Source organism: Nicotiana tabacum, chromosome 10 (assembly GCF_000715075.1).
Source record: "Nicotiana tabacum cultivar K326 chromosome 10, ASM71507v2, whole genome shotgun sequence".
NCBI classification, from domain to species: Eukaryota; Viridiplantae; Streptophyta; class Magnoliopsida; order Solanales; family Solanaceae; genus Nicotiana; species Nicotiana tabacum.
Genome location: NC_134089.1, coordinates 99,963,641 through 99,967,290, shown reverse-complemented (window position 1 = coordinate 99,967,290; position 3,650 = coordinate 99,963,641).

Sequence of the window (3,650 nt, the reverse complement as noted above, 5' to 3'; positions counted from 1 at the left end):
GGAATTAATTACTAGAAGATGCTACTAATGGGATTCGAACCTTGTCTTATAAATTGCCTAACGGAGTCCGATAAGGTTAACACTCAAAAGATTAAAACTGCGTTGCATTTGGCAAAGTTAAAAGTCCCCGCCCTATATGTACAAAACACAACGGGAGATGAAGTCTAATTGTCAATATACTAACTACTTGTGCATTCCACGAATTTCATAGCTATATTCTGTATACTACTAAACAAACTATATATCACAGTGTTAAACGAACTAAGTTTCAATTAAGCACAAACCAACTAACGCATTTTCCGTTGACTGATAACTTTAAAGAATCGTATATTCTACCAACATTTTACAAGACTTATAATTACAGAACCAAATGATTAAAATTCTTTGCTTCTTTCATTTCATATTCATTGTTACTACTACATCAGTGTGAAGTTCGAGCATGTACCTGGATGTTGAAACAACAAGAAGAAGAAAGTAGAAGAGTCAGTAACAGCAAAAGAGATGGCAGTAACAAAAATGGCAGCAGCAATAGAAGAGCAGAATAAACCCCAGTGAACAAACCAGAAATAACCCAATGAAACAGTACTCAACACCCAAACAAACAGAACCAGCAGACTCAGCTGAGACCCGGAAATACCAATGTTTAATCAACAAGCAATGATAGGTGAATTCGAAACAACAATGGAATACAGTTTCTGATTTTCGGATACTTAAAGGAAAAAACCTGAGTTTCAACAGAAAGTAATAGCAGGTTAATGCTGATTTCAAAACAAAAGCAAGAGAAGAAGAGTTTTTAGCTTCCTTTCTTGGTTCTCGAATCTCTCTTTGGTTCTAAACTTGTTCTCCCTTTCCTTTCCCTCTAATCCCAAAATTATTTCCAAGTTGTTTTGTTTCTTCTGATCCTCTCTCTCTTTATACAAGTCTGCCCCTTTTCAAACTTAGTGCATGCCCGACCCCCCTCTTTTGAAAAATCAAAAATTTCCATTAATTCTGCCACTAAGATTGCCTTTTCCAATTAATCAGCCCCCATTTCCTTTTGTTCCCCATTAATGTATTAATTAACACCTCCATTATCAAAGCACTAACACTAAAATACTATCCTAACTGTTTCATTCCGAAGTTGCCCCTGAAAACCCCTTAATATTACTGCCCTAACCCAAAACCCTTAAGTGCTGGATACAGACTTTGATCAATGACCTATTCAAACCTACTCATTCACTAAACTGAAACCAACTAGTTACAACAACTACAATCAATTCAAATCAGCTAGTAATTCAAAAATACTAAATCAGATGGCATTTAGAATGAAACCTAAGAGTTCAGGGCAACATATATTGAACTAGCTATAAATGGGAAAACAAACATATTTAAACTCAGCAAGACAAGATGGACTGAGAGCAACTTGACCAGCACATTCCCTAAACAGATTTGGAGTACAAAAGTAGGGAACAAACAACAGAGTTTCAAAAAACGGGGGGGGGGGGGGGGGGGTTCACTAAATCAGGCTGAACAAAACGAATCATAAGTTAAGCTCAATGAACTGAAAATGACCACAGGCTCAAATCTGGACTCAAATATTACCCAGGAAAACATGTTAACACATCATTCAGAACACAAACGAAGCATGAGGGGTCACAGCCAAGAATGAACTAAACATCAGACTAATTCTCATGCTACTCTATCATTCAAACATATCAGACTAATCGATAACACATTACAGCGTACAACAAATGACAATAAACAGAAAAATGATAATAAAATTGGATCCAATAAAAAAGTCTGATGGGGCACAATGGGATCAATCAAACGAGGCTAAATTATAACCATCTAAACAACAATTAGACGTAACACTAAGAACAAGAGGGGAGGAAAGGAGTACCTTAAACAAATACAAGACTAGACGAAACTAGGTTGAACACTTGACTCGACTCTTTTAAGGTCGAAGGGACTTTAATCGAGTGTTCTCGACTGAGAACACATCGACTAAGGTCCATTAGACACCCAAATTTCTCCCCTTCGGACTGGTTCCAACTTTGGTTTTCTAGGGTTCTTGGTTTGATTTTAGGGTTCGAATGGTTCCAACCAGGTTCAAAAGTAAACCAGTGTGTCTTAGGTATAAGAGAGGTCAGGGGATGCCAGGGTGTGAGTTTAGGGTAGATTGGGGTAGTTTTAGGTTTTGCTCGAATCTTCGAATGAAAATTCGAGCAATTCTAGGAAGATTCGACCTAAACTACTACCGTATCCATAATGAGGATGGTTAAGAGAAACCACGGTGTCGATTTGGAAGCCATCGGAGAAAGTTGGGTTTTTAAACCAAACTTAGATCGAAGATTTGAGATATTGGGGCCCGATTCAAGGGAAACTAACATCAGATCTGGAAAGAGGAGGTCGTGGGGAAGCTATGGTGTTAAGATGGGGTCATTTGGACCACCGGAACCGCCATGAGGCGATTTTCGGTGGGCGGTGCACGGTGGCTAACGGTGGAGGTTCATCTGGTCTCTAAAGCTTAGAGACGAAGGTGGAATGATGGGATATGGCCTAGGGGGTGTGGGGGTGATGGGTTAGGCTTATATACGAGGGGAAAGATTAGATCCTGGCTGTTTGATCAATTGAGATCAATGGCCTGGATTAATTCATTTAAACAAATGGTGTCGTTTGGTCTCTTTGAGAGACTGGGTTCACCGGGTAATGTGGACCGGGTTGTGGAATCAGGTTTGGTAAAAATCCTGGGAGCCATTGGATCAGAAACAAACGAATGGCCCCGATCAAATTCAACCATACGGCGTTGTATGGTTTGTCTTTGAAAATAACTGACAGGGTACCATCAAATGGCGTAGTATTTGCCCTATACTACGTCGTTTGATGGTCTTTGGGTTGACAGACCTGGGCCGGGTAAATGCTTTGTTTTGGGCCTGATTTTTGTCAATTAAAATGGCATAGTCCAATTTCCTTCCTATTTTTGTTCTTTTCTTCATTTTCACTAATTAATAAAACCAATTAAAATTAATTAAAATGCTCATTAATTCCTAATAAGTATTTCCACATAATATTAAACAATAATTAGAAGTAATCTCACACAATTAAAAAAATGCGAAAGATGCCTATTTTTGTGATTTTCAATTTTTGTAAAACAAACTTAATTACTAACAATTGTAGGATTAAATCCTAAATGCAAATGCGACATATTTTTGTATTTTTATTAATTTAACAAATAAACATGCACAGACAAATATAAATAATTATCCAAAAATGTCACAAAAATTCTCAAAATTGCACACCAAGGAAAATCATTTTATTTTGAATTTTTTGGGATTGATTCTCATATAGGGCGAAAATCACGTGCTTACAGCTGCCCCTCTTTGCCCGAAGACACGAAGGATTTTCGTGCAAAGATAAAGTGAGCGATTTTTGCCCATCCGAGTACTCCGTGTGAAGCATTTTTTTTTGAAAAAGATTTAACCGAACATTTGCTTCAAAGGTTTCCTACATATCCCTGGCTAAAGGGGAATCAGGTTAATGTAGTTCGGGAAATTTTGGTAGCTGGGACTACCACGGGATTGCAATGCTTGCTGTTACTGCTGTTGCTGTTGCCACTACTGCTTTACTGACCTCCTTATTACAACCAAAGGAAATTGAAACTGAACTTAACT